This window comes from Octopus sinensis, linkage group LG1 (genome assembly GCF_006345805.1).
Source record: "Octopus sinensis linkage group LG1, ASM634580v1, whole genome shotgun sequence".
Lineage (NCBI taxonomy): Eukaryota > Metazoa > Mollusca > Cephalopoda > Octopoda > Octopodidae > Octopus > Octopus sinensis.
This window is the reverse complement of record NC_042997.1, coordinates 202,561,016-202,582,944: the sequence shown is the minus strand read 5'-3', so window position 1 is coordinate 202,582,944 and position 21,929 is coordinate 202,561,016. Positions and strand designations below refer to the sequence as shown.

Genomic DNA, 21,929 nt, shown 5'->3' with positions numbered 1-21,929 from the left:
CACCAGCAGAGGTAGGAGCTCTCTGAACTTTGCCCAGGCTATTCATTTACTAGCAGCTACACTTTCAGAGCATCCACCCCTGCAACTGACTTGGTCACCTAGGTAACAGAAGCTATCAACTATTTGTAGTTTTCCCCCCTGGAATGTGACAGAAGCTGTTTTCTGCACATTTTCAGTGTTTACTGCTCCTGAGCATTTGTCACATATAAAAACCATCTTCCCAGTTAGCCTTCCTTTGATATTGCTGCACCTCTTATGTGTCCATAGCTTACACTGGGTACATCTTATAGAGTTTCTACCTATGCCTTTTGTATATATATGAAAGAGAAGTTAAGCATAAGGGGAATTAGATGCAGGTGCAAGAGAGAAAACTGCACTGGTATGGTCTGATGGATGCCAACAGCTCCATAAAGAAGTGCTGATCTTTCAAGGTGAATGGAACTAGTGGAAAAGGGAGACCCTGTAAGTCATGGGATGGGGTACTGAAGGATGACCTCAGGATGTTGAACCTTTCAGACAAAATGTCAAAGGACTGAGATACCTGATGCCTTGTTCTACTCAAGAAGACCTGTCCTCCACAGCAGAAATGTTAAGAACCCTGGTGAGGAGGACTGCCTGTGAGAGACCGGTGCTGGTGCCATGTATAAAGTAATAATAACATTGAAAAATACCTTAGGAATGTGAACCCAGGTTCAAAATTTCCCCAAGACACCTGAAGAAGGCTGGAGGGTATATCAGCTGAAATTTTGTGTTAACAACAAACAAGACGAGGACAAATATGTGTCAAATGTAATTAATGTAAATAATGTACATAATTCCTCATCTCTTAAATATAGAACTGGAGTAAATCATAAGACGAGCCCAGTCATGGAACAAATTAAACTCATACTACGAGGTATCACTGCATGTATATATATATGTGTGCGTGTGCGTTTGTGTATGTATGTGTGTATATATATATACAAATCCAATCTTTTAATTGTTTCAGTCATTTGACTGTGGCCATGCTGGAGCACTGCCTTTAGTCGAGCAAATCGAGATGTTCTTTGTAAGCCTAGTACTTATCCTATCGGTCTCTTTTGCTGAACTGCTAAGTTATGGCGATGTAAACACACCAGCATTGGTTGTCAAGCGATGTTGGGGAGGCAAACACAGACTCAAGCATATACACACACATATATATGATGGGCTTCTTTCAGTTTCCATCTATCAAATTTACTCACAAGGCTTTGGTTGGCCCGATGCTATAGTAGAAGACACTTGGACAAGGTACCATGCAGTGGGACTGAACCTGGAACCATGTGGTTGGTAAGCAAACTACTTACCACACAGCCATTCTTGCGCCTATGTATGTGTGTGTGTATATATATATGTGTGTGTGTGTGTATTTAGTAAATTATTTTTAATGGTGGAACTTGAAATAGAAAATGCTATAAACAATAGGGTGAGAATATTTAGATTAAAGTACTTCTTGGATGAAAGAAGGCCAAAGTTTACCCATGGAACTCAAACCCATGTTTTGTAAATATGACAGATGTTCTATAACACACACACACAATGTATCTACACATACAGCTTTAGTCAGACTATAGTGTGTGCTGATGACATAATTCCTGTTGGAATATAGACTAAAAGAATAAATGTATTTTCATAAGCTTCAGAGAAAGCTTTCTCTGATGATAGAAATTAGGTTGTGAATGAAAATCAGACAAAGAAAAGTTTGATGCAATTGCAGTGTCCTGAACAAGTGCATTATTTTAGCCAACATTATAATGCACATTCCCTGTGCATAGATATCTGATGAAAGATGATCACCTGTCTGGCTAAATTGTTTCATATTAAGTTTCAATGTCATGTTAAGCAGAGTAGAGTTATTTGGAGAATGAATAGCCTCAATTTTACGTACTTGACACAATAGAGAAACAAAACCACAAACTTGGAGTGGGATGAGTAGAAATAAATAACTTTATAGTTATATCAAACTATAACAACACCAGTACATCATTGGTACTTATAGAGCCCAAGTCGGCGAGCTGGCAGAAACGTTAGCACGGCAGGCGAAATGCGTAGCCGTATTTCGTCGGCTATTATGTTCTGAGTTCAAATTCTGCCGAGGTCGACTTCGCCTTTCATCCTTTTGGGGTCGATAAATTAAGTACCTATTTCTTTATTACCCACAAGGGGCTAAACATAGAGGGGACAAACAAGGACAGACATAGGTATTAAGTCGATTACATCGACCCCAGTGTGTAACTGGTACTTAATTTATCGACCTCGAAAGGATGAAAGGCAAAGTCAACCTCAGCGGAATTTGAACTCAGAACGTAACAGCAGATGAAATACGGCTACGCATTTCGCCCGGCGTGCTAACGATTCTGCCAGCTCGCTGCCTTGGTAAAATGGACATTAACTAAACAAATGCAGGCTGTGATGGTTCAACACATGCATTTCAATTTCTCCAGTTTTCCTTCTCCATCTCTCAAGTTACCTGGCGACCCCAATGAGACCAACGCCACTGGAAAAGCACCAGTACTAGTGCCATATAAAATGCATCTAGTACACTCTGTTAAGTGGATGGCATTAGGAAGGGCATCCAGCTTTATAAACCATGCCAAATCAGACAACTGGAGCCTGGTGCGGTTCTTCAGCTTACCAGCTTCTGCAAAACTGTCCAATCCATGCCAGTATGAAAAATGGACATTAACTGCTGCTGCTGCTGATGATGAGGAGGAGGAGGAGGGGGGAGGAGGAGTGAATCCTCAAAATGTTAGACATTTCTTTTTTCCTAATTTCCTTAGCATCAAACTATTAACAACTTTCTGTTGTAGAAAGGTGTTCCATTCAGTTGGAAGATTAAAAGACATGTCAAAAAACTCCATACTGCGGCACCTGTTCCTTCTGCTAGCCAGCACAACTGTACATTATGCAATAAAATGTGCAAATCCTTGGCAGGGTTCAAGTGTCATAAAAAGACCTCACATTGCATTATCAATGACTCATTTCAATGAATCCTTCCTAGCAATGGCTTTGCTCACACACAAGAAAGCAGCCACCATTGCTAGCCACTAAACATCCTTTATTTTCTCTCGTTTCTTTCTGTGGAAGAGCCTAGGCTTGAAACATTAAAGGCTTTTTCACTTCCCGAGCATTAAACTAATACATCTGTTTGTTGTCTACACCACCTGTCTTCGTCTTTTGTTTTTTTGTGAATCCCCCATATATATATATACAAGTTCAATTAGAGGTTAAATAAGCCTCGTTAAGGGATAATAATATCCAATGGATTTACTGGTTTATTACCTATTATTTATTTTAAATATTAATTTTAATACTCAGAAATAGTAAGTAAATAAACCAAGGTTTATATTTATTTAAGAAAAATAAGAAAATAGAGATAAATCAATTAATAATCATATTTATTAATTATAAAAATGTACATAATATGTCTATTTTTTTAATTAATAAATATAATTATCAATTGATTTAACCCTATTTTACTATTTTTCTTATATATATATATATATATATATATATATAGATATATATATATATCATCATCCAGTTTCAGTCCCACTATATGGGACCTTGAGTAAGTGTTTTCTATAACCCTGTCATATATACACACATACAGATTTGTGTGTTCTGCCACTTTGTCTTGACATCACATGATAATTATAAAGTTGTGTCATCCTCATGAAAGTGGTGTTCTCCGTTTCCAACCTCCAATATAAATATGCCTGGTCATGAGAAAATATATCTTACTTGGAAACAGGTGAAGGCTGGTGATAGGAAGGGCATCAAGCTGTAGAAAATCTGCCTCAAGAAACTTCGTCTGATCCATGTAAACATGAAAAACAGCTGAGATGCTGTTTGTGATGACATATATACATGCACAATATGCACGTGCAGAAACACACATATGCAGTCAGCACTCAAGTTAGTCATTATAACGTAATAGTAAACACCACTTGCAGAAAAAAATACAAAGCCAACAACGTATCTGGTTTCTACAAAACATTTTTTTGTTCGCTCAATCAACTTGGTGACTAAAGTCTACATATTTTAATACAAAAACATTAACCCTTTCAATACCAACCCAGCTAAAACTGCCTCTGGCTCTGTAGTACAAATGTCTTGTTTTCATAAGTTCTGAATTAAAGTTTTCCACCACTCCTTAGTCAAAATTTATGTTCCTAACACTAGCTGAATGATAACTAAGTTATTTTACTAAATTCTTTGTTACATTTAAAATTAATTGAAAGAAACACAGAGCATCTCAAAAGAAATACAGTAATGAAAGGGTTAATACACTGTGTAACAAAAGGAAAGAAGGCCACAAAACTTCTCAAATACATTTCAGCTTTGTCTAAATAATGATTTCAAATTTTGGCAGAAGGTCAAAAATTTTGGGAGAAGGGATAAGTCAATTACACTGACCCCAGTGCTCAACCGGTACTTATATTACCAAACCTGAAAGGATGAAAGGCAAAGTTGACCTTGGCAGAGTTTGAACTCTAAACGTAAAGACAAATGAAATGTTGTTGCTAAGCATTTTGTCCAATGTACTAACGATTCTGTCAGCTTGCTGCCTTTGTCTAAATAATACTGCCATCAGTTAATTCAATGTAATTTCAAAATTTCTTCTAGCCAGATTGCATAATTAAAATTATTTGTATAAACATATGATATATGGCACGTAAAAAGCACCCACTACACTCTCAGAGTGGTTGGCGTTAGGAAGGGCATCCAGCAGTAGAAACTCTGCCAGATCAAGATTGGAGCCTGGTGCAGCCATCTGGTTCGCCAGCCCTCAGTCAAACTCGTCCAACCCATGCTAGCATGGAAAGCGGATGTTAAACGATGATGATGTTAGTGTCAGTACTAAAAATACCATAGTGAGTGTAGAAACAAGATGAGTTTCTTAAAAACCTGAGCTAACTGTAAGACAATATGGAAACGAAAGAAGATGCAATGAAACTGAATTAGAATTTTCTTGCCCAAAGGAAAAAATACTAAAAGTAATGAAAATGGAGAAAACATAAATCTCTTTGGTAACCCTTTTGAAACCAACTACTCAAGACTACCACTGGCTCTGTGATATAAAGTCCCTGTTTTGAAGTGGTGTAAATGAAAACCTTCCATTAAAATTCCATGTTAATTTCTAACAGGAAATTCGTATCACAGAACCAGAGGCAGTCTTGGGTAGGTTGTTATCAAAAGGGTTAAATACAAAGACTTAAGTCTTGTATTATGAAGTAAAAGTTTATACCACAGGATTTATAAAATAAAATGATGTGAAATTTAGTTGGTAAAGTTCTTCAGAAAAAACACAAAGATATTCAGTTATCCAGCTTTTAAGCTTATTTCCTATCGAATTCAGAGCCAACACTGCAAGTTACAACTATCAAGACAAACTTAAAAGTGAGAATATTGCACTGCTAACACAAGATAAGGCACAATATTGACTTTTAAACTTTTAACATATTTGGTAGCATATTATGGTTGCAAAACAAAATACTGTGTTCTTGCCAGCAATTAATATTCAGTTATCTTTCCTTTACATAATTGCTACAAGAAATCATTCTTTCGAATTTTGGAACAAGGCCAGAAATTTTGAGAGGAGGGGCAAGCTGATTACTTTGACATCACTGATCAACTGATACTTATTTTACCGACCCTGAAAAACGATGAAAGACAAAGTCAGCTTCAGTGGCATTTCAAACTAGAAGAAATACTGCTAAGCATTTTGTCCAGCATGCTAATGAGTCTGCTAGAACACCACCATAATTCCTACAAAAAAATAATAATGTCTTACACATTAATTCCTCAGATTATAATGCTAAATTCAAAAGTGGTTGTGATTGTTGAAGTTTAAGTTTTAAGTTAATTCTGACCAATGATCAAAACTATGATTGAAAGTCTTCCTACCATGACCAGCCATTCCATTTTTCTTTTCAAACACAATGTATCTATGACTACATTATCTAAAACATCATTCGTATTTTTTTTTTTTTTTAAGATGATGACTTACAGAGATTTTGACTGTTATATCTAGCAGGATGAGGAACTACATAGAAACTCCCTCATTTGCTCAAAACTCAATAGCTATAATTTTAGAATGAGCCTTTTAGATTACTTTAAATGATTTTTGAAATGGTGATTATTATTATATTATATACAAATTCCTTGGACCAAATGTAGATTAATATAAAATATTTTATTAATACTTGTTTTTATCTGAAGTTAAATGTATAAAAAACAATTAACTGAAGGATTGATATATTTTTGACAGTAACTTTGAAGTTTTGGCTTTCTTGCTTTCGTCAGTTTTACAAAAGGAGAAAGCTAAAACTTGAACACCACCGTCAACCTTTTCCTTGAAAATGTTTTAAGATATAAGATATTTTTGTTTATTTTCTTAAGCAAACTATGTAACTAAAATAGAAACTGCTGATACAGGCTAAAGAACAATCAAACCTTATTGTAGTCAAGCAGTAATTGCAGAAGAGATGGCGAATTAAACAGAACTGAAGAAGTAGTAAAGAAACTCCAGCAAGAACAGAAGCATGTGTGTGTGAGTGAGTGCGTGTGTTGTGTTATAGGCAAGTTATACGTATACTGCAGTAGCATAGCATTGCTTCAACGGAAGGAGAAAGCAAGAAAAAAGAAAGAGGCCAGCAGTGGATGTTGGTGTAGATAAGAAAGATGCTAAGAAATAGGAAGAGAGGCTTAAAAGAGGACTTCTGAATAGAACATGATAAAGAAAATGGCAAAAGAAAGTAATGGAAAATAAGAGGAGACAAAATAAAGGACTGGGTAGGAGATTGTTATTAGACCTATCTTTTATTTTCAAAGGGTTTGATGTGAATTCATATAAAATAAATTGGTAAAATTTTGTGTGCCCTAAAGAAAAGGTGATCCCATTGTTCTAGGCCATTTCGCGTTAGTTAATTCTATAGAAGTTTGCCAGTGCTGATCACCTTTTTCCTAAATTGTTTCTAAAAATCAGCAGAAAATAACGAGAAAATAACTTTGCCATGTTTTTAAGCGTTTTGTTTTTTCTTCTTTTAATAAAAATTGAAAAAATTACCAAGACTTATCATTTATTCCTAGATCAGGTCTGATTAAGCATACTTAAGATCAAATGCATTCCAGCCATGCCCATCCAGTCTTTATTTCATACACGCTTTACTTAGTACTGCATCATCCTTTTTCAAAGACAACAAGGTATGAAATGAAGTAGCAGTTGGCTGCTATTTCCAGCATATCAAGCAACCCCACAGTGGCTCCCTCATCAGTTTGAAAAATAAATGAGTTACACAGATAAATAAAATGAATGAATGAAAACACACAAAAAAAGACACATATTTACTACTAAAGTCTTTCATCACCATATTTCTGTTGAAGCATACACCAAAACTGAATTCATTTTAATTAATTTAGTGAAACAGTAATCAAATTAAGCTGGTGTTCATAACATAAATTAACATGAAGTTTTAATGGGAGATTTTAATTCTAGATCACTTGAAAACAGAAAGTTTGTAGTACAAGACCACAGTTGGTGTCAGGCAGGTTGGTATCATAAGGGTTAATCTTTAACCCTTTAGCACTTAAACTAGCCATATCCAGACAAATATTCAACCTGTTTTAAGTTCAAACTGGGCAGATCTGGATGCTCACAATAACCCTACAATGTTATTCTAAAAACAAAGAAGCATGTCGTCAAAATCTTAAAGCTATGATGTAATTTATGATTAATTAAAAACAACATGAAATCGAAATCGATCAAAAATCAATGGAAATTGTAATTGTGATACCAGTGCCGGTGGCTTGTAAAAGAACCATCCGAACGTGGCCGTTGCCAGCGCCGCCTCGACTGGCCTCCATGCCGGTGGCACGTAAAAAGCACCAACCCATTGTGGCCATCGCCAGCCTCATCTGGCACCTGTGCTGGTGGCACGTAAAAAGCACCAACTACACTCACAGAGTGGTTGGTGTTAGGAAGGGCATCCAGCTGTAGAAACACCACTAGATCAGACTGGGCCTGGTGCAGCCTCCTGGCTTCCCAGACCCTGGTCGAACCGTCCAACCCATGCTAGCATGGAAAGCGGACGTTAAACGATGATGATGATGATGAATAAATAAACATAAGATTTTGAGAGAGTAATCTGAATGCTAAAGGGTTCAAAAGAAGATCCAGTTTAAATTTCCTACTTAGGCTTCCAAAACTGAAGCTGTATGTCTTCCTGCAATTTTCAGGAGCATAATGCTATAGCTAAACTATTTCATAGCCACACACACAAACATAAAATTCCATCTATATTAATTTGATTCTGTTACTTAAAAATTTTTATAAACTACAAAAAAATTAAACAGAATCTTTCCACTGACCTTTCTTATAACACATATGCAGTCAACTTCCTAAAATTTAATCTCCATTTTCTAATATTCACTTTCTCAGTTAAACAAAGTATCCGGATGTTCACTTGTTAACTGTTTACTTAGAATTTAAGTAAAACTTTTTCATAAGCTATACATGTCAGTGTTGCCACTAATTAATAACTCAGAAAATATTTTCCATTCTTATGTCTTAAAGAACTCTTTATGTTTCATGTATATATTTCCTGTATCCCACACCCCACACACACACACCAGTTGTACTTGTACTTAAATATCTCTATAGCAACTAAGCCATTTTACAACAGTTTTACTTTTATTTTTAGATCATTATATTTGTAACAAAAATTTAGATTTATAGCTTTTTAAACGCCGAAACAAAGTTTGGAGAAAATTAATTAAAATTTATGTATTCACAAACTTACAGAGGAAATAATTATTTTAATTGAAAGATGTTTTAGATTAGAAATACAACTCTATTTTTAAATCCTATTTATAGTAGAACCAGGAATAACAGAGTAAACAGATTCTATTATATTTAGAACTTGTGAAACCTGGAATAAAGGTAAACAGAAGAGATGAGTAAAACATGATACGAAATATGACTCTATACAAGAGAGTAAGATTAGATAAACTAAGATATTTAGGAGTATAAAGTATTTGAGCATTATTTACAAGAAAAACAAGTAATCTGCAGTGAATAATTGATAAGATCTGAATGGAAAAGCAATACGAAAGCCAAAAAGAAAAAAAGTGTGGGGTAGAAAGGGAGAGAAATATCTGGAGATTTAAATCTGAAGTGAAAAACAAGAAAAAAGAAACCCAATATGAACAGAGTATATAATACATTCCTTTGTTTCTTTGGGATCTTAACTCCTGGTGGAGTTGTAGAGGATGTCACTGTGACATATGGTGACTCTTGGTCATTGTTAAGCCTGGTAGAGCTCTTCCTTCTCCAGGTCAGAACACAGCTGATTTCTTCAAGAGAGAAAGAAGAAGGATTGACCTTAGCATTGAGTGGACTTTATTTATCAACCCCAAAAGGATAAAAACCAAAGCTGACCTGGGTGGGATTTGAACTCAGAGCATAGAGAGTCACAATGAATACTACAACACATTCTTCCCAGAAATCTAATGACTTTGCAAACTCACTGCTCTATAATAAGTACGTGAAGAGAAATGATGAAGAGATGTTTAAGAAGACAGTAAACTCATTAAAAAGAAGATTAAGAAAAGAACAATGTAGATTAGAAAACTCCTGTTATAAAAATAATCCCATCACAACCATCTTTATTTTCTTCCCACGCACCACCACCACCACCATTACCACCATCATCATTTAATATCCATTTTCCATGCTGGATGGTTTGACCAGAACAAACAAGCCAGAGAGTTGCACCAGGCTTCATTGTCTGTTTTGGCATCGTCCTTACAATGCTTGATGCCCTTCCTACTGTCAGCCACTTAACAGAGTAGACGGTGTGCATTTTACCTGGCACCACCATGGGTGCCTTTTGCATGGCACTGGCACAAGTGCTTTCATTTAACATGGGGTAACCGGGTATCTACTCTATAGCAAGACACTGCAATCATATTTTAGCCTTTAAGCAACTGGCATAAAAGTACCTCACCATCACAAATACTCCCGTCACCTAATCACAGGGGCTTTTTCCTGTTCTTCTTTTGCCTTGTCTATACTTGGAAACTTTACTAGAGCTGACACCATGAAAAAAGCATGCAATACACATATTCAAGTGGATGGCATTGGAAAGGGTATCCTGCCATAGAAACCATGCCAAAACTGACATTGGAGATTTGTGCAGTCTTTGGACTTGTCAGATCCTGTCAAATTCTATTACCTAAAGGGTACAATGGGTAAATTGACGCCATTTTATATTTTTAATTTTCCACATGTGTATTGTTTGTTTTTGATTTTATTGACTACACAGTATAGTAGGGTCAGTTGGGCACTGTTTGTGAGAAAAATAGCACCATGACACAATTCACTCTGTCAGAAATTTGGGAACAATATGTTGTACTGCTTGGCATTTGCGCCACAAGCTCCAATATGAACATTTCAGAATGCTTGGGTGTCAATCTGAGGACATGTATGGAGAGGGATAAAAATCAAACATCCAGTCAACATCATGGTGTTTGGAGTGATTACCAGTGATGGTGACGTTATGCCTCCATTCATCTTCCCACATGGCCTCACACGCAAAACAGAGACCTATATCAAGTACCTGGAGGCAGTAGTGCTGCCCTAGTTCAAGAGGGTAGCTGCTGGGAGACCCTATGTCTGGCAACAAAATTCTGCACCTTGCCACACAAGCAGGAGAACCTAGTCATGGCTGTCAGACAATTTCTGCAAGCACATCATCCCTAACATCTGGCCATCTAACTCCCCAGACTACAACCTCCTTGATTATTAAGTATGAGGCGCAGTTGAGCAGGAGACCAACAAAACTCCTTGTAACACCAAAGATGAACTGAAGGCAAGGGTTATGGCAGCATTCACCAACTTAAACAAGGAAACCATCCAGAAGAGTTGCCGGAGATTCTGAAGTCCTCTGGAGGCCGTGGTTGAAGCCAATGGCAATTTTATTGAATAAACTTACTCTTTAGTATTTCAAGATATTTTTATGTAATCTGATAAAATGAGATTTTCATTTTTGCATAATTTAGACAACAATTTATTCACCACACCCTATATACAAGCATGGAACATAGACTTAACATAGACTTTAAATAATGATGATGATGATGAAGTCACGAGATATACAACAAAAGACACTGAAACTAATACAAAATATAACAAAGTACAATAGTGTCTGTGTCTTTTAAACAACAGACATGACCCTACTGTTGTGTAATTGGTCCAGTTTCAACACAGACTCTCAGATCAAGTCAACTGACAAACAATCACATATCCAATATCTAAAAATATTGATTTGTTTTTTTATTAAACAACAAAAGACTTGCTTAAGAATTGTAGGAGGACAGAGAAATAGGAACTGTGATGATCATGGCTTTCGACTGAGTTTTAGTGTAAGTGGCAGATTTCTGTCAATCAATAAAGATGATTCAGTTGTTTGATCAACTGGATTACCTGCCCCTGAATTAATGTGTAAGTGGATGAGTGTTCCATAGACATGTAATTCTCCAGTAGAATTACTATAAAGTGGCATGTGACAAGGTGGTTCTTTTTGAATTGTTGTTACAATCTGTACAGTTTCTGTCAACTAAATTTCACTCAGAAAGCAATGAATCAACATGAGGCTATAGAAAATGACATTTGCCGAAGATGCCATGGGATTGAACCCAGAACCTTGTGGTTGTGAACCATTTGGCTACACTATACTTACAAAAGAGGAAAAGACATGAATTAAACTTAAATGATGATGATATAATACAATAAATGTAATAGAATCGAAATTCAGGAGGCTTTATATAATCAGCATAATCATCAACATCATTTTATTGACCACTTTGCCATGCCTGCATGGGTCAGACAGATTGTATTGAGGCAAATTTCCTACAGCCAGGTGCTCTCCCTGTCATCAACTCTCATTTGTTTCCAAGCAAAGCAATATTTCCCCATGGCCAGACAGGTTTCTCATGGAAGACTGGTAGCCATGACACCCCTTTACATGAGCATGACATTCATTTACAATTATATGATGTCAAGACAAGGAGACACAAACATGCTCACACACACACACATACACCCACAATGGTTTCTTTCACTATCCATCTACCAAATTCAATCACAAGGATTTGATGTGCCTGGGGCATAGTTGAAGACTTGCCTAAATTGCTGTGTAATAAGACTGAACCCAAAAACACATGTTTATGAAGCAAATATCTTAACCACAATTGAGGAGTGTGTAGATGATTAATGTCAATTAATTAAATTGCTAATTCTGTTGATGACTTAGACCCTACATCATAAACAAGATGATCATGTACTGTACATGCTATTTTATAGAGGTGCAGCCTCCATATACAATAGCATTCCATTACAAATTTCTTAATTAATGCGGACATTTTTGTTGTCACTAGAAATAATTAGGAAACATTACAATCATGTCAGTAAAGACTATGGATGTGAAGAATTTATAATTAGAAAAGTGGTGACTTAGCTATGTCTGCTGGAAAGAACTATGATGGGATGTTGTTTTACAATGACTAAGTTATTGGAACTCTGTTACCAAAAGACTGGTAATGCTTACTAATTAGTTAGTTCTTATATCTAGCTCAAGATTAGACATATGATTGTAGATGTTCCAAACATGACCATCCTGTCTTTTTGTACACTCAGGACTACATTGTACAATGTATCACTTATTTTTAGCATGGGAAGGTACGATTTGCAGGAGATTTGCTGTTATTTCTAGCAGGAACTGAAAAAAAATCATAGTAGGGTAGTTAGACATTTAACCTATAGCATTCAATTCCTGTCAAATGTAATTTGTTTTGAAATAATCTTCCATTATCTCATAGCTTCAAGATTTTGATAGTGTAATTGTTTATTTTTAGAATGACATTATAGGGTAGGTGTAAGAAGATGGATCTGACCAGTTTGAACATAAAACAGGCAGAAAATTTGAGGGTTAAAAGTGGAATGAGATTAAAGATACAAGAAGTGTTGTTAGCTGGAAATGGTCAGGTTATTAATGCAGAAGTAGAGAAAAAAATGAGGAAAAATTAAGACATTACATATTCTCCATGCGATTGAGTTAATGGAACAGGAATAAGAAAGGCTTCCATTTTCACAGTATCGTGGCCAGTGGGGAGCTTCTCCTTCATGTAATTAGATTAGAGTCTACAGAAATAGAGAGATACAATCAGCTGCAATAATTAGGTGTCTGTCTGCAGGAGTTACATGGGTCAATGATTTACATAGTACGATTAATTAGCTTTTACTTGTTTCAATCATTGGAAAATGGCCATGCTGGAACTTCACCTTGGAGTCCTTTTAGTAGAACAAATCAATCTCAGAACTAATTAGTCTAGTATTTATTCTATTGGTCTCTTTTATCAAACTACTAAATTATAGGAACATAAACAAACCAACCAATACTAGTTGTCAAGAGGCGGTGGTGGGACAAACACATCATCATCATCATTTAATGTCTGTGTTCCATGCTAGCATGGATGGGACGGTACCACAAGAGCAGGCCAGGCCAAAGCCTGCACCAAACTTTTGTGACACAAATATATATAAATACACACACATGCAATGGGCTTCCAGTTTTATTCTACCAAATCCACTCACAAGGCAGTGGTCAACCCAGGGCTATAAATGATGCTTACTCAAGGTACCATACGCTAGGACTGAACCTGAAACAATGTGGCTGCAAAGCAAGCTTCTAACCACACAACCATGCCTGCACCTACATTTTTGTTAGCTTGGGTTTCAGTCTAAATTCTCCAATGAGACCTCTATGGAAGATTATCTCACATCTGGCTTTCTGCATGCTTATACATCATCATTCTCTTGCAATCTTGAATCCAATAAATATCTCTTTATTAAGTAACCCTTTCATTACTATACTTCTAACCAAAATACACCCTTTATACACCCAATTAAGTTCTAAAATTTTAATGAATTTAGACTTGGTTTCATAAAACAACTTTTTACCACATGGTTCTGATTTCAGTCCCACTGCGTGGCACCTTGGGCAAGTGTCATTTACTATAGCCTTCGGCCAACCAAAGCCTTGTGTGTGGATTTGGTAGACGGAAACAGAAAGAAGGCCGTCGTATATATGTATAAGTATATATATGTATGTGTACTTGTGTGTCTGTGTGTGTGTCCCACCAACATCACTTGACAACCAATGCTGATGTGTTCACGTCCCCATAACTTAGCGGTTCGGTAAAAGAGACCAATAGAATAAGTACTAGGCTTACAAAGAATAAGTCCTGGGGTCAATTTGCTCGACTAAAGGCGGTGCTCCAGCATGGCTGCAGTCAAATGACTGAAACAAGTAAAAGAGTAAAAAGAGAGTATGTAAATATGATTTTTGGAACACAATTTAACAAAAGGTTCTCGACCAAATCTGTTTCATAATTTCTGTCACAAAGCAAATCTAATTACAGGTAAATGCAGGTAAGGAAGAATCATCACGCATCTGGCTTTGTGCTTACTTATACATCATTCTCCTGCAATACTGTATCTAATAAATATCTAATTATTAATTGATAAGCAATTTACAAATTATCCAACAAACATATTACACCTCACCTTTGCCCTGTATACTACTACCACTGCTGCTACTACTATTACCTTGACTGCAGCTTCCCTAACTATTCAAGTATACATTGCCATAAAAAAAATACACTTTGCAGCACATCATCTTTTCCTTTCTTCGAATTTAGAAATATCTTTACCAAACTTTAACAACACCATCTCCAGAATTATAACACATTAGTACATATTCAATCACACAATTTATTCCACCCATTTGCACTTCCTTTGTTCCCTCTCACCTTGTACCTTGAGTGTTCACCCAGGCACATCACCATCACTAGTTTTACCTCTTAGCAGCTCCATCTGATCCATCCCACCTTCTCTTCTATAATGTTAATAGTTAACCCTTTTGTTACTAACCCGGCCAAAACCAGCTCTGGCTCTGTAGTAAAATGTTTTGTTTTCGTAAGTTTTGAATTAAAATCTTCCATCAAACCTTAGTCACAATTTATGTTCCTCACAGTAGCTGAATGATAACTAAGTTATTTTACTAAATTCTTTGTTATATTTAAAATAACTGAAAGAAACACAGAGCATCTCAAAAGAAATACAGTAACAAAAGGGTTAAATAGCTCCTTAATATTTACACCCTCATAAAGTCATCTCTCTTGGGGTTTGTAGTTTTACAAGCTGCATGGCAACCTAACTAGAGCTGATGGCATGAAAGCACCACCCACTACAAGTTGTAAGGTGGTTGGCATAAGGAATGAATACAAAGCCATAGAAACCATGCTAAAGCAGACACCGGGGCATGATGCTGTCCCTGGACCCATCAGGTCCTGTCAAAATGTCCAACCCAAACCAACATGGAACATGGATGTTAAATGAAAAAATTAAAGAATGCCTGCTAAAATAAAAATAAAAAATAATGTTAAATCAACTTCATTCAACTCTCTCATCCTATAAATCCAGAGCCATCAATGGACTGGCCATGGGCTCAGGAATTTCTAGTTGGAAAAAAGAACCAACACAAAAGACAATAATGGCAACATAATTCATGCATAGAAAGATTTGGAAACAGTCATTTGTCTGAGTATTGAAAATGTATTGGGTAAAAAGCATAGTTAATTAGTGACTACCAAAAATCATATTGTATGGGTAAATACATTAAACATTAATGGTAATATCCTGATTGGTGTTGAAGACAAACCCATTATTAGGAAATCTAAAACAAGCTTTTCACTGACTGTAATCAAATAAATGTCTCCACTTAGAACCATCATATGGGAATTATTTTGACAACCCAGAAAACAACCAAGCATTATAATATGGAAAACTTTTTATGTTAGGCAAGAAAAAAAAACAACTAAACATATATAAAATAACAGAATATATATATGGAGAACGGACGCTAAATGATGATGATGATGATGATGATATATATATATACAAAAGTGCAATATTTGGTGCTACATACAGCTAATTATAGTAATGTAGGCTATATAAATATTAAATTAGTTCTAACTTCTGAAGCTGTGAAAACAATAATTTGTCATGTGTAAAGTAGAATTATATAAAACCATCTTTTTTCTACGTGTTTGAGTCTGTTTATCCTTAATAAATGCGGCTTTGGAAGGGAATTATTTGAAGCAGGATTTTATGGCTGGATGCTCTGACTGTCACCAACCCATATCTGTTTTTCAAGTTAGAAATTTCTTTATTCCACAGGTTTTCAAAGGCACAAAGTGACTTGTCATAATGTCCACATCATTACTACTTTGCTCAAGGAGTGACAGATGTGGAATATAAACATTCTTGTGAGCACACACACATACACCATCATCATCACTATCATTTAATGTCAATTTTTCATGCTGCCTTGGGCTGAATGGTTTGACAGGATCCAGGGAGGTGCATGGCAGCATCAAATCTACAGTCAGCCAGATGCCCTTCCTGACACTAACTACATTACACTATGTACTGAGGGCTTTTCTCATGCCACCAGCACTAGTGGGGTTGCCAATAGGCGTGACTGGCAGTCTATTCGCCTCCAATTCAGTTTGGGGATGTGATATTATTAAGCCACAAAAATAGCAAAACATTGAAGACCATCACTCCTGAATGAAATCTAGAGTGAGTTGTCTCGCCTGTCCATGACTTTCAGGTTTTTAACACCCAGCGCTTTGAGAGAGTAATCTCCACCATGCCAAATCATAGCCTACCAGCAAATACACACAAATTTTTCATCAACAGAAAAACCAAAAATCAAACAAAAATTCCAAAGTGTTTTGTATTCTGGGAAAAGAGTTTTCACTATTTACCATCCTCAGATAATTTTCAGCTGGAATATTTATAAGGCACATAGAAATGATAAAAATATCAAAACTAAGCACAATTAACTGTATAAAATACAAAATGCAGACCAGAGTTCCAGGCAGGACCACGTGGTTAAGATGTTCAATTCTCAACCATGTGGTTTCAGGTTCAGTCCCACTCAATGGTACCTTGGGCAAGTATCTTCTACTATAGCACTAAACTGACCAATGCCTAGTGAGTGAATTTGGTAGGTAAAAAGTGCGTGGAAGCATGTGAATATACATACACAAACACATCTATATAAAAAGAGAGGCAATTATGTGAATAAACAAATTAAATATAAACACCATGGGTTCAATATACAAAATATCTATATATCATGATCATTACCAGCGTTGCCTTACTGGCACGTGAAAAACATTAGAGTGAGGTCGTTGCTAGTGCCACTGGACTGGCTCCTGTGCAGGTGGCACGTAAAAAACGCCATTTGACTGGCTCTCGAGCTGGTGGCACATAAAAGCACCCACATCACTCTTGGAGTGGTTGGCATTAGGAAGGGCATCCAGCTGTAGAAACTCTGCCAGATCAGATTGGAGCTTGATGCAGCCATCTGGTTTGCCAGTCCTCAGTCAAATTGTCCAACCCATGCTAGCATGAAAAGCAGACGTTAAACGATGATGATGATGATGATATATATATGTATACACATAGACAGAGGGAAAGCAAAGATTGAAGATTTTCAGATGATTTAATTTGTTTATTAGTATTATTGCCTCCATATCAGCTCATCTTGATTCATCTTATAACTTCTCTTTACCACATGTAAAGACATCAGAGTATAAGTTCAAATCATTTGAGTGCTACAAAGTGTTTTCTATACTGAGAATCTCTGACTCTCATCTGTTAACTATATATATATATATATACACACACATGCACACACACACATATGTATATAGGTGCAAGTGTGAGTGTGTGGTTAAGAAGCTTTCCTCTTAATCACATAAATTTGAGAGTCAGTTCCACTGTGCAGCACTTTGGGTGAGCATTTTCTATTATGGCCCCGAATTGACTAAAACCTTGTGAGTAGATTTCATAGATAAAAACTGAAAGAAGCCTGTCATGTAGATGTATGTTTACACACACACACACACACACCTTTGTCTATAATGGTTGTAAACAGCATCACTCATACAAGTGAGTTATTCATTTCCAGTCTGCAGAGAAAAACATGTCTGGCTTTGGAGGAAATATCATCTTACTTGGAAACAGGTGAGGGTTGGCAACAGGACGGGTACCTGGCTGCAGAATGCCTCAACAAATTCCATCTGACCCATGGTAAATGATGATGGCAATATATATAAACAGGTTTTTGTGTATGTGTGTGTGTGTCTTTGTGTTGACCCCCAAACACTTGGAAATTGGTGTTGCTTTGTTAATGCCCTTATAAATTAGCTGTTCATCAAAAGAAACTGGGAGTATAAGAACCAGATTGGCTGTAGTCCAATGAACTGAAAAAAGTCAAAAAACTAAATGAACAAACAAAACATAATAATTACTTCACATTTATATTGTAACTTTCCTTTGGCTTTAAATCACACAAGAACATTTTCAGCAGCAATGAACATGAAAAACTTTCTTTCAATGTTTCCTAATCAAGTCAAATTTATCTAGTTTTGCCCTCAATCAATCATTCTTGAATAGCAGGAAGGTCATACATATTTTGACCTAAGCCCTCTTCTTTTCGTTTGATATTTAATGTTGAGCTTAAATATTTGCAGAGTAACACTATTCAAACAAAGCATGACCTTTATGTAAAACACAATCCAATATAACAATTAAAAAACTGATAGTCAGGAGAAGAGAGATGAGGCATGAGAGAGAGAGAGAGGATGAATAAAACAACTGATGTAATCCAACACAATGGCTTTGTTAAAATTAATATTTCAATAAACGATCAACATGATTCAGTTGGTTTTGCTCTTTTCAGAATATCTTACTAAAATACAGAAATGAATCATCAGAACTCATATGAATTTTGGTGGAAAATCAGAAGTTTAAAGAGTACATTAGCACCAAACTCAGAGTGCCAACTGAGTACAGTCACATTCTGCAGAAGTGCTCATCAAAAACACTTGGATACTTACCACTGCACCCGACCTTTACCATTGTGTAATAAAAGTAGAGACTAATTAAACTTGAAATTAATGTATTACTCACTTCCTCCTTCATGACTTAAACACTCCCTTATAGGATTGAATACTTTTGCGAAAATGCTCGACACCAAACCAAAGCATAAGCTTGCTTTCTAAATAAGGATCACATGCATAATCAACAAGTTCACTTCACAACCACTTGGTTTAGGGTTCAGTTCTACCATGCTGCTCCTCAGGCAAGTGTCTTCCATCTTAGCTTCGGGTTGACTCATGGCTAACAAGTGAATTTTAGTAAATGTAAATTAAAAGCTGTCTTATGTATAAATATGTATCTCTTTTCTCAATGGAAAAAGAGGTAAAAAGAACTGGTGCTTTCAAATAAGAACACCCTATATAGTAGTATTAGTTCTATTTGAGTTGTACAGATAATCCCTCATTACTCTTGCTGCCAGAAATGCAGCAACTGATCCACAAAATGTGATATAAAAGATATTAAAATATAAAATAACATAATTACATTGAAAAAGATAATAAATGTTCTTTTTAATTCCTTTCTCTAAAAGTAAAAGGTTTAGAGAAATACTTTTAAGATAAGTGCAGGCATAGCTAAGGGATTAAGAAAACACTTGGCCAAGGTACTACGCAGTGAGACTGAACCCAAAGCTATGTGGTTAGATTATTTTTCCTTGGTGAAAATGTGAATTGTTTCAGGCAAGACATTAAACTGCATCCACTAGACCTGTGCCACACAGGTATAGCAGTGTGAAGACATGAACTGATGTTATGTGAACCAATTCCTCTGCTTCAAGGGTTAAGTACAGGAAAATTAAAGTAGCAGAGTGAATTGTAAATAACCCAGCCAATTGCAATGGAAAACCACTGCTACATCATGATTTTTCAGACTTTGGCATGGAGGTCTATGACTGTCAGTGCAAGTACAACAGGCATGGCATGTCAATGCAAATACAACAGGTGTGGGGAGAGAGAGATTCAAAACTACCAACTAAATAAATAGTTTTATAAGGAAGAATTAATCTGGCAGGATCAGAAAGGCCTGGTCATTAAGCAACTGTTTGTCCTTTACAATAGATATTTCATGAAGAATTAAATAACAAAGTCACAGATGCAAAGAACTTCTTGGAACAGATACTCTGTAGGTTGTCTTTACAGTTAATACCTCCACCATACTCACATAATAACTATAATCATTCATTCAAAAGCAGTAGGGTAACAAGTTTATCATCATCATTTAATGTGCACCTTCCATGCTAGCATGGGTGGGAGTTCATAAATCAATATACACATGCATATATATATATATAACATAGGGGATGTTCCAGGTCTGGATCTAGATCCCACAGTGGCTCATAAAGCATGCATGTGTATATAATTTCATAGACCTGTATACTTATGTAGATAGGTATATTGATTTGTTCATGTGTATGTATGTGTGAGCGTTAGGGCATATCCATATTGATAAATATGTGAGTGCTTGTACATGGTATATACACAGATATGCTAAGCTCAAACCTAATTTAGTGTCCTTATTAAAATAGCTTCATTCAAATGAATCCTAAAATGATTAATTTTATTTACATGCAAGTATGTATTACAGCAGTGATGTGCAACCACATTTCTGCAATATTTAAAAAAAACTTTTCGTAGTCTATCCAATGCCAACAAGATGCTGACAAAAATCAATGTTTAGACATGGATTCAAACAACAATAATAGGAAACAAAGACAAAGCACCACTAGTCACATCTGAAAAGTAAAAATATCAAATGAAATAATACGATTGTGGAAAAACTTGTAATCAATATGCATCTAAACTTTTTTCTAAACATACATACAAGGGTCAGAGTAGCCCAATTCTAGGTTGCATGACCTGTATGTCTATATCAGTGTTTCAGAGAATAACAATAGGTTGAAATTCAATTATTTCATAGTTTTAAATGTTTGATAACGGTATTCAGTTTTCATTCCAATCCAGCACAGTATAGAGATGCAGGCATGTATGATTCAAGGGACAATGTGTTTGAAATAGCCATTGTTAAGATGCACCTGGACAAAGCACACTACTCTGATTGTCTGTCCAGCTGTTGGCTGGCCTCTCCTGGTGAAGAGGTTCAACAGCAGGAAGAGATTCCACTGCTAATACGACTGTTTTCAACAATAAGCATATTTATAACTATGGATGCTACCGTTCCGTCCTGGTAGCATCCTTATCACCATTGTTCTACACTTGTTGTCTATACTGACATAGGATGAAGAGAGATCAACATCCGACTCGGAGTCTACATTTTCCATTTGGCTCTAATACCTTCTCGACCTTCCTAACACTAACCACTTTACAGAGTGTACTGGGCACTGCCTTCATTCATTTTCTTTCAGTTTTGTTCTCACTCTATGGCTGGAGATTGATCTACAATTAGAGTTTGTAGCAGCAGCTGGTCTTCCCTGAGTGTATCCTTGAATGGTTGGCTGGAGTTTATCCAATGTGTTTTTGAATAGGCTGGTACAACAGAGTGCTTTTGAAGGTGATATATAAAGAAGAGCCATTGCCAAAAAAATGGGCTGTGGTGTTTCTGTACATAAGCTGTGTGGTGTCCATGGCATTTGTTCATCTTCTGGTTAAAGTGACTACAGATGGTCTGCAATTTACTGTACTTGAGAAGACGCATCAAGCTAAGCGAAATCCTAGTCTTGGCCAGTGCCGGTGATGTGAGTGGCACTTGTGCTGGCGACGCATAAGAGGTACTTATGCTGGTCACATTCAAAAAGCACCCCTACCAGTGTGACATGTCAGAGGTACCCAGCACAGTTGATGGAATGGTTGGCATTATGAACGGCATCCAACCGTAG

General features: G+C 36.3%; 1 long non-coding RNA gene across 1 annotated transcript in view; it reads right to left on the bottom strand.

The window, feature by feature from the left end:
* Positions 1-21,929, bottom strand: part of LOC118765817 — a 53,173-nt gene that overhangs the window by 20,973 nt on the left and 10,271 nt on the right. Inside the window, exon 2 of the long non-coding RNA XR_005001699.1 lies at positions 13,117-13,222. This is a non-coding gene — a long non-coding RNA (uncharacterized LOC118765817). The remainder of the gene's footprint in view (positions 1-13,116; positions 13,223-21,929) is intronic.